This window comes from Cervus canadensis, chromosome 2, assembly GCF_019320065.1.
Source record: "Cervus canadensis isolate Bull #8, Minnesota chromosome 2, ASM1932006v1, whole genome shotgun sequence".
NCBI lineage: Eukaryota > Metazoa > Chordata > Mammalia > Artiodactyla > Cervidae > Cervus > Cervus canadensis.
In genome coordinates this window covers 11,483,010-11,493,290 of record NC_057387.1, presented here as the reverse complement: position 1 = coordinate 11,493,290, position 10,281 = coordinate 11,483,010, and positions in this window count along the sequence as shown.

The window sequence follows — 10,281 nt, the reverse complement described above, 5'->3', positions numbered from 1 at the left end:
AACTGTTGAGTCCATCGGCCCTGATGGTCATTACACCTTAACCCACATTTTGCCATGGGACGAAGGCACCAGCACAGCACACACTCAGAAGGTTCACTGATTTATACTGGCACAGCATGGTAAAGCAACTGTACTTCAATCTTTAAAAAACAAGATTTGCTGATTTGCTAGGCAGTTGGGCGTCTAATCTGAACATCAAGGCTGCTTTGGGGTGGGTCAACAAAAAGAGGGCACCATGGTCTCCTTTTCATAACTAAGAACAACCAGGAACCCCATCAGATTTTACCTGTGTATCCTGTACTTGATCAAAGCAATTAATCTATCAGACGTATGAGACATCTTGGAGAGAACTGGCCCCTCCGAGAAGCTTATACATAGCCTGCATGAGTGAAAGGGAAACACTCGGTGTCTTTTCTATAACTGCCAGCACTTCAAAAAATCCATCATCCAACCCAACTTCTGTTCACACAAATGTCATTGCAGAGCTTTATGCTGCTTCGTGAGGACAGTTCAGACAAGACAGACAACAGTATTTTTCAAGTCAGACAAGGGACAGATCAACCAGAAACTCTGAAAATCGCAACCAGAGCTGCCATTGTCCATCCAAGGCTTTCTACCCCAGCTGATTGTTCAGCTGTCACTCAGAAGCAGACAGCCAGGGTCACGTTCAGCTGAGCGGTAACAGCCAGGACCCAGAGGTACTCTATTATGATGTCCTCCAGGACATCACTATTCACAGTGCCTGTGTCCACAGAACCTATGGCTACCGGCAACTCACATCTGATCAACTGAAGTCACAGCAAAAGATAACACCCTGCACAAGTAACAGCTGCATTTTGACAGAGAAAGAACAAAGGGATTCCAGACCTGCTAGCAAAGTCCAAAGGGAAGACATTTTCATAGAATCTGAATATTGAAGTTAGAAAGAATCTTTCCATGCAAAGCAGACATAGAGACATGGAGACACACACTATTGGTACTATGTATGAAACATTCAAATAAGAGAGGATATATGTGTGTACATACAGCTGATTCACTTTCCTGTACAATAGCAACCAACAACATTATAAAGCAACTATACTCCAGTAAAAATTATTTTTGTAAAGAAAAGAACAAATCTTAAGAGTTCAACTTGATCAAGGATTCCCATCTATGTGGGTGGAAAGACGATGCTCACCCTAAAAGCATCATGGGAGACCATAGCGGCTGCTGACAAGGAGTCAGGGGAGTCTCCCCATGATGGATGTTTTGAACTGCCAGCTGGACTTGAGGACACTGTTATCATGATGGCAGCCAGTCTGCCACCATCCAGGCCCTTCAATCCAGCTGATCCCCTCCTTTTCTAGATGAAGAAAACTGAGGGCTAGAGAGAGGAGCTGACTTGCCCAAGCTCACCGTTCTTGTGGGAGCAGAGTGCCACCAGCTCTGTAACACCCCATACTTCTTTTCAGCATTTAGAATCCTTCCAACTATTTCAACCGTTTTATGTATAAGAGTGGTTTTTTTTTTTTTTTTTTTTTTACCATTTAGATTATAAGTTCTGTATAGGTACTATCACATTTGTCTTCTCCACAGCATCCCCAGCACCTGACACAGTCCCTGAAATATGGTAGAGTGCTCTATAAATATTTTTTGACAGACTCACTACAGTGTGAGCCTCACGAGAACAAGACTAATAGCCAGCATTTAACAGGAGCTTATGCGTGCCAGGCAGTGTTCAAAGGATTTATTTGTGTTAGTTTATTTAACCCCCAGAATAACCCTGAGTCAGCGCTCTTCTCAGCGTTGCCATTTCAGAGACGACAACTCAGCCCAGAGAGATTAAGTACATTACCGAGGATCACACAGGAAGTGGCAGACCTGTGTCTCTAACCCAGGCACCGTATTTCAGACCCCACTCTTTTATTCACCATAAAATACCACCGTTTCATCCATCTCTTCTGTATGCACAGCTAACACATGGGTGGCACTCAATACCTATTTATAAAATAAATGCCACAGCAAGAGACAAGAGCCCAAGGCTATGACTATTCCAGCATCAGGAAGTCCCGCCGGCTGCACCACATAGGTGGCCACTGTCCCAGCTTTGAAAAAGGCACCCTGGATCCCCTCTGGCTGGGAGAAAGGGCTAATCGGCTTCTTATTCTGCCTGAACCTGCCTCCTTCAGCGCGGTCTTCCAGAGTCAGGCCCGTCTGTTAGCAAAGAGCGCCCTCTGCTGACACGGACGAGCTCTTGCTGCGTCTGTCCCTTCGGTGTTGTGTGAGCTGTGAGATTCAGCCGGTTCCGGCCCCAGCCCCCGTACACATCACCCCGTGCTGCTACGTTCAGATTAATCTTAGGACGAAGCCAGATGGAGAATTGAGGTTACTGAAAAATGAGCGTGCTTTAGCCCTGCATCTGGTTGCCTGTCCGCTCCTCCAGCTGAGGCGCCCTTGGCTGTCTTCTGTCCCTTCCTGCTCCTCCCCCACTATGGAGTCCTCGTTGAAAAATCCCACACGAATTGCATCACTTTGTTATTAATGCAGGGCCTCTGATTTCCCTAACGGTTGATTTTCTGAGATTCTCTCTCTGATCCCTAATTTCTTACCAGCTCCTTTCCCGTTTTCACATACGGCCTCAGCGAACCCTGTGTTTTCCCTGCTGTCCCAGAGACCCACATTCAGCCTGGAATGGCTCCCCGGGGAGCCTTGTCTATTTCAATCCCCCTGCACACATCAGGCGTGTGGCAATGAGGATGACCTCCTTTGGACTTAAATTCCAGAACTGAACCTAACGGGGAGGAGAGATGCGAAGTGTCACCACTGGGTGAGGATTGGAGGGACCTCTTAGCCCCTCCAGCCCCTGCTGAGGTCCTAAGGACAAGAAGAATGATAAGCGATATTATTTTCATTCATTTTCTATTTTTCCTTTGTCAATTTTTAAAAATCATATAATAAAAGGAATCCACGGGGCCCTGGGAGCGAAATTAACAAACATAGATAAGCAGCTACCCAACAGCCATGGTCCAGATACAGCATGGCAAACCGTTAGCTGTACAGGACAAGAGCAGGTGAGACTTTTGGACACCAGAGAGTAGACTCCCTGAAAAAGCATTGGACATGTGGCCTCTGAGTGATCCAGTTCTGACCATCCATATTGGGGAACTGTGAGAAAGTAGTTCAGTGACTTCATGACACAGCAGAGTTGGGTGGATGATATCTAATGTCCATAAATCTCTCAGTTGATTTTATTTCCTTCTACTGAATCCCTATCCAGCGTAGAGTGAAAAGAAGAGCCAGATGCCTCTGGCACCTCTAGTCCATCTGCCTCTTCCCAAATTCCACACTCATGGGCATCAGTGGGCTGGACCAGAGGTTGTGTCCTGGATGTCTCTCCCCTGAAGCCCTCCAAGACTCTACGACTTCCACTTTCCTGACTTCATTTCCAAGGAGGCAGCAAAGGAAGCCCATATGAGAAACCATCTCTCTTTTTTCAACTTCCCTGTAATATCTGATCCATATACTGTTCACAAATCCTGGTGGTGCTTGTCAGGATCTTTAGCTGTAGTTAATACTCCAAGTAAAAAATAATTAATTAGTTATTTTCACCTCGTTAAACTGTAGGCAAATTATTCTCTGCTCCATTACCTGTAACTAACATAAAGTTTGCTTCATTGCTGTTCAATAGTGGTGGAAGAGATGAAACATTTGCTCAAAAGATAAGTTGACCCTTGGATTTCCAGCATCCGGCTCTTTTTTTTTTTTTTTTGACTCTATCCTGGATAGGGATTCAGTAGAAGGAAATGAAATCAACTGAGAGATTTATGGAAAACATTAGATATCAACCACTCCACTCTTAGGTGTCGTGAAGTCATTGAACTACTTTCCCACAGTCGTCCGATATGGGCAGTCAGAGCTGATTAGGAATTACCTGCCAATGCAGGGGACACGGAAGATTCCGCATGCTGCGGGGAAGTAAGTGCCTGCGCCACAACTGCCGAGCCCCCACACCCTGGAGCCCATGCTCTGCCACAAGAGGAGCCACCACAAGAAGCAGTCGGAGCACCACGAGGAAGAGGGGCCCCTGCTGCCGCACGTCGAGAAAGTCCACGTGCAGCGACAGAGACCCCAGCACAGCCCTAAATACATGATTTTGAAAATAATAATAATAAGTTGCCTCTTCTCTGGGCTGTCATGAGAGCCCACCCAAGCACACAGGTCAAGTCACCTGAAGCTGGATATCATTGTCCCTGGAGAGGACCTGCTCATGCTTGCCCACCCGGTTCTGCCAAAGAGAAGCTTCCGGGGTCTCCCATGAATGGACCTGCTCAGTCTGCTGCCAGCCTCAGGAACTATGCTCCTCTGTACGTCATGCACTCCTGGGATGGGCGGTATTGCTGGCCCTCCTGGAAAGTAGTGAGGCTGCGAGGATCCAGCCAGCCAGGGGGAGCACCTTTACTACGTACACTTCATTGTGTAAAGCAGTGGAAAACTGTATTCCCTGGAATCCCCAAATGCGCTGATGGCTGGGAGAGAAGCTGCACTTGTCTGTGTGGGCAGAGTGTTATATTTCCCAGGGACTAGGGTGTAGCAAAAATGTCTGCAGGTCTGGAGGGGGGTGTGTGTGTGTGTGTGTGTATGTGTGTGTGTGTGTGTGTGTGTGTGTGTGTGTGTGTGTGTGTGTGTGTGTGTGTGTGTGTGTGTGTGTGTGTGTGTGTGTGTGTGTGTGTGTGTGTGGTCAGGAAGGCAGAACTCCATAATAGGGAGATGCCTAGAAGGGCAGAGAAGTGCACAGGGAACTCTGGCCTATGGAGAGTGGAAAAGAGAGGAAAGAGTTGGTTCTAGACCCACTGCCTGGTGAAGGAGAGGGGCTGAAGCTAAGAGGAATGTCTAAAGAAGACTGCACTGTATGAACATATGCCTTCTGGTGAAACGTTTGATACTTTCAATTGCATTTTTCTACCAGATGCTATTTCTTTAAATGTGACTTAGTCTAGGGCTTGCCCCCCAAAGTAATAGCCTGGTCACATTTTGTGTGGGCACCTCCTCCCTTGTGCCCTAAGGGTTTACACTCTGGGCCAATGGTTCTTCATGAGGTCCCATGACCCTGCCAGAGGTGCTGAGCTGTGAAGACCTGACTCAGAGACCAGTATGATGCTGAAACTAAGCCTGATTTGCAAGGTGCCATTAAGTCAATCTGTCTGAGTTGTGTTTATGTGCACCGCTGTTCCTGAGCTGCCTGTCATTATACAGGGATGGTTCATATGCTGGGTTTCCCAGGTCGGTGGCAAAGAATCCACCTGCAATTCAGGAGCGGCAGGAGATGCAGGTTCGATCCCTGGGTCGGGAAGATTCCCTGGAGAAGGAAATGGCAACCCACTCCAGTATTCTTGCCTGGGGAATCCCATGGACAGAGGAGCCTGGTGGGCTAGAGTCCATGGGGTTGCAAACCGTCAGACACGACTAAAGTGACTTAGCATGCATGCACGATTCATGTGCTCCAGGGTAAACAGACATTTAATGAGCTCCTGCTGAATGCCAGGTACCGAGTGCTCAGTGGCACGTTTCTCATTTGGACTCCAGATCAGTGGTCCATGGCCAGGATACAGAGCCCATTCTTGCAGAATTCTTGCTGAAAAGGAACGTTAACAGGATTAATATCATTTAAGGGTCCTTTTCCAGGAACCCACTTGTCCTGATTCTACCATTTCTCTCTGCCTTCTAGCTACAAAGTAGTTTCTTAAAAAGTGTTCTGTGGAAAAGGATTATGATGTCTTACTTACTTAAAGCCAATGAGTTAGTTCATGAGACTGTAAGGCAGACAGAAGTTCAGTTTAACATTGTCTACATTAGGGAAGAACTAGAAACAGTTCAATGTGCACCAGCAGAGAACCGATTAAATATATCATTGTACATCAAGACAGTGACATAGTAAACTGTTTCTAAAGATCTGTGCTGCTTTGGATAAAATCAAATATCCCTAAGGAATACAGGCATATTCAAATTCTCCAACTTTTCTTAAGCCACTCCACGACAGTTTAAAAATGCACAATCTTTATTAAAAATGAAGAAATAGTGCTTGCTATACTAGGCAGTTCTGAAAATACTGGTTTATGAAATGGTTACACACGTGACAGAAGAAAAGAGGAGAAGTGTGTGAGGAAAAATAAAGTGCAATGAAAAGAAAAAAGTCGATCTACATGTGATGACTGACAATATGCTGAGGATACAGTATACTGCTCAGCAAGAAAAGCAAACAGTAGAATAATATGCGTAGAATAATCCCCTCTGATTAATTAAATTATATGGACTGTTTTCAAATTTCATCTCAAGTCCCAAAGCTGAAAACTACATTCTAAAGGGAAGTGCCAAATACAACTTGCTGAACTTGTGAAAGGATGGCAAAACTTGTCCTTCAACCCTCACCCAGTTGCTGACCATCCTCCTTCCCCTTCTCCCCCACCCGCCCCCCACCCCAGCCAGAGAAAGGACTAGAAACTTAAAGGGAAGTTTAGGTTGCTCATATGAGTAGAGTTTTATGGTGCTTTCCTTTTCCTCTCAAACAAGCCAATAGGGGAAACCCTGGAAGAATAATTCACAAGATCAGAAGTGCCTACAGGAAAGGGAGACTGGTTGCTCACTGCCTCACTGAAAACCTGCTGAATTGTAGCTTCTCATATGCTTACCTAGGTGCACCACAGCAGGACCGAGGTAAGAGAGTTACCTAGGTCATGTGAGAGTTCTGGGCAGATGGCTGCTGCCCGAGAACCACTGGCTGGAGCTGGACATGACAGAAGAAAGAGGAGAGGGAGTCGGTGTTTTGGCGAGCTGCGCTTCCACCATTCAATGAGTCCAGGCTGTTTTTGATGAATTTCCAATGAGCCTAGTGGAAGCTATGAACAGTAGCCACACTAGAACCACTCTGATGCGAGTCCATCCAAGAAGATTGCCCACTGGGGTGAAGGGAGTCCACCAGTAAGAGGCTGTGGTTTATACCTATAGGAGCATGACCTGAGTGAGGCTCTCAACGGGTCAGCCAGCAGGAAACTGGACAGTGAGGAGGCCCCGGCGACAGACCTCCCAAGAACTTTCTGCCATACTAGAGAAGATATAGCAACCATAACAGCCAAGAGAGAACTACAAAGAGTAGTCACTGGATAAAAAGAACTTTATCGCTCTTCCTCTGGCCCTAGGAGGAGGAGGAAACAGAAGGAGAATGAACGGCCCCCCTTTTCACTGCAGGTTTCTAAGACACAGGTCAAGCCAATGATTGGGGAAAGGAGAAGCTTTGAACTGGATGTGACACTTAAGTTTTAAATTGAGCTAAGCTAGACTATTTTTTCAAGGCCTGAAAGTGGTCAGAGAGCTATTGTGTCAGCTTCAGGGGCAAATCACAGAGCTTCTATATAATGTGATAGATAGCAGCAGCAGAGCTGAGAGAAAAAGGAAGCTGTTTCTTGTTTCAAGTTCAACCCTTTCAATAAAACTATATATATAGCTATTCTTCTACAACCACAAAAGAATTCTAGAGAAACACAAAAGAAAATGAAAGCGGATACCTCTGCAACCAGAAGGGATAAATGGAATGAGGCCTTGACTTTTCAGTTGTACTTGTCCTATGTTATTCAGATGCTTCATAACAACTTTGTATTACTGCTATAATTTAAAGAATTGTCTAAAATGTGAGTGTAGTAACCAAGGTGTCTAGCCCAGAATTCTGTAGTCCCTCTGCCAGCTGGTGAGTTTTAGGAAGAGAAGGGTTTGTTTGGTGACGCAATGGTAGCCCAATGGCCGCAGGAGAAAGTAACATCTTCATTTGTAGTATTTGCTGATTCCCATGGTATAAACAGGCTTCCCAAGTGGGACTAAAGGTAAAGAACCTGCCTGCCTATGCAGGAGACATAAGAGACGCAGTTTTGATCCCTAGATCAGGAAGATCCCCTGGAGGAGGAAATGGCAGCTGACTCCAGTATTTTTGTCTGGAGAATCCCAGAATCCATGGAGGAGCCTTGCAGTCTACAGTGTCGCAAAGAGTCAGACAAGACTGAAGCAGCTTAGCATGCGTGGTATAAACACGGCAGCAGCAGTTGATTTCAAACTACCAACAGTTTAACCACTAACTGTTACCAAATCCCTGGCTATTTAACCATCAACTTAATCCAGCTCCAGCACACCAGAAGACCACTGCATGGGAGGCAGTAGCCAATGTCATTTCCCTGGCCCCTAGCCCCTGGCAGTTTATCTCTGGGCTCTGTTAATTACCATCGGATTAGCAGGCCAGCTTCTGCCCAGGAGTGATAAAGGGTCACCAGTTTCGAGAGCAAAATGTCAGGGCATTTCAGCGGGTCAGCCTACTGCCCCCTATAACATTTGAGCCAAGTGGAAGATTCTAGGAGAGTTGGGAGGGCGATAGGCAGAAGGGTGTGTCAAAAGACGGAGAGCTGGGGCTTCCTGGGTGGTCCAGTGGCTAAGACTCTCTGCTCCCGATGCAGGGAGCCCAGGTGTGATCCCTGGTCAGGGAACTAGATTCCACATGCAGCAACTAAAGATCCTGCATACTGCAACTAAGGCCTGGCACAGCCAAATAAATCATTAATTAAAAAAAAAAAAAAAGCTGTTATCATGTCCACCTTCCAGGGCAGGAAACTGAGACTTAGATTAAACAACTTACTCAAGACCTCCAAGTTCATTCCTGGTAAAACTGAGATTCAAACCAACATTTTAGTGCAAAGTAAAGCTAGATTCCCGCACAGCTGCATTAAGCATCTCTGAGTTTAGCAGAGTCCCCCACAGTAAACCAGGAGCCAGGAGCAGATCTTAAAATCTGACCTCAAAGTGTCCAAGCCTAGCTGCCCCCTCCTTGTCTCCCACCAGGACAGGATTGCTGGATCTGGCGACAGCTGCTGCTTGGGAATAGAGTCTAATCCAGGTGCTTGCTAACATTGCTATGGGAGCTCTGGGGCTTCCCAGGTGGCCCGAGTGGTAAAGAACCAGTCTGCCAATGCAGGAGGCAAAAGAGGCGTGGGTTCAGTCCCCCGGTTGAGAAGGTTTCCTGGAGGAGGGCATGGCAACCCACTCAGGTATTCTTGCCTGGAGAATCCCATGGACAGAGGAGCCTGGCGGGCAACAGTCCACAGGGTCACAAAGAGTCAGACACAGCTGAAGTGACTTTGCACTCACACAAGCATGAAGGGACTTTGGGCTCGTTGTTTCATCTCTCCTGGTCTCAGTCTGTCACTTGTAAAAGTAGAGAATTGAATTGAATAATCTCTAAGAATGAGAGATCCTTGTTTACGCATCCATTCTCTCTATCAGTGCAAATACCAGGAAGCCTGGGGGAATGAGTGTTTACTTTATGTAACAATCATTCCACAAATAAGTGTCAGTATGGGTCAGGCATCATTCTGAAAGACGCTGAGGATATACTCTTTTCTAAGAAAAAGTTGAGGTCTTCAGAAATCAGAAAAGAGAGATGAACTGGTCCAGGAAATTAGCAATTTCACTCATACATGTACAGTTTCACTCATACATGAGTGCTGGACATTTCACAAGTTCTGGGGAACTCACTTAAAAGCCAAATTATTCCAACAAGAAAGGGAAGACCAGAGGAGTCAGGCTGACCTGTGGAATTATACGGCCTGGGGCAGGCCATCTCCAAACCGCTGTTCCTGTCTTTAATTCAGTGTGTGTTACTCACTCAGCCACGTCCAACCCTTTGCAGCCCCATGGACTATACCCGCCAGGCTCCTCTGTCCATGGGATTCTCCAGGCAAGAATACTGAAGTGGGTTGCCATGCCCTTCTCCAGGGGATCTTCCTGACTCAGGGATCGAACCCAGGTCTCCCACATTGCAGGCGGGTTCTTTACCACCTGAGCCACCAGGGAAGGTCTTTAATTCAGGGATAGTAGCGGATTCCCTTCCCTGAATAAGATTGAGATCCTTTAAGTCGAGGACTTAGTACAGACTGGAGCACGAGTGGACCGTCAATAAATGATAGCTATACCGATGATAGAGGCTTCCTTGATGACTCAGCAGGTGAAGAATCTGCCTGCAATGCAAGAGACACAGGAGACAGGGGTTCTATCTCTGGGTCAGGAAGATCCCCTGGAGAAGGAAATGGCAACCCATCCTAGTATTCTTGCCTGAAAATCCCATGGACAGAGGAGCCTGGTGGACTACAGTCCACGGGGTTGCAAAGAGTCAGACACGACCGAGCAAGCAAGCACAAGCAGCGTGCTGATGATACAGAAACCGCACTTTATTGGGATCCCACAGGCACAGCTGTTCAGGAATGGGCAGAA